General features: G+C 36.8%; 1 protein-coding gene across 2 annotated transcripts in view; it reads right to left on the reverse strand.

Annotated features, from left to right (window-relative positions):
* Nadk2 (NAD kinase 2, mitochondrial) overlaps positions 1–568 on the reverse strand; it is a 57,163-nt gene that overhangs the window by 11,508 nt on the left and 45,087 nt on the right. The window lies entirely within an intron of this gene.

The raw sequence follows: 568 nt of genomic DNA on the forward strand, positions 1-568 counted from the left end.
GTCAATGGGGGCAGAGAGTTGACAGAGAGACATCTCAATTAAACAATACCATTTATCAAATGGACTTAGCAGACATCTACCGAGTATTCCACCCAAGCAACAAAGGACATACTTTCTACTCAGCACCCCATGGAACCTTCTCCAAAATCAACCATGTACTGGAGCACAAAAGAAACCTCAACAAATAAAAAAAGATTGAAATAATTCAATGAATTCTATCAGACCACAGTGCAATAAAGCTTACAATCAACACCCAAAGAAGCCATAATCACCACATAAGCACATGGAGATTAAACAACACACTCCTAAAACGATGAATGGGTCAAAAGAGAAATTGAGAAAGATATAAAAGCATTATTGGAACTAAATGTAAAGGACAATACAACACAACAAAACCTCTGGGAGATGCTGAAAGTGGTCCTTATATGCAAGTTTATAGCTCTAAGTGCCTACATCAAAAAATTGGAAAGAACACAAATAAATAACTTAACATTGCAACTCAACACACTTGAGAAGCAACAGCAAATGAAACCCAACCCCAGCAGACAAGAAGAAATAACAAAAACCA

This window comes from Nannospalax galili, unplaced genomic scaffold (assembly GCF_000622305.1).
Source record: "Nannospalax galili isolate Female #2095 unplaced genomic scaffold, S.galili_v1.0 scaffold139, whole genome shotgun sequence".
In the NCBI taxonomy this organism is placed as follows: Eukaryota; Metazoa; Chordata; class Mammalia; order Rodentia; family Spalacidae; genus Nannospalax; species Nannospalax galili.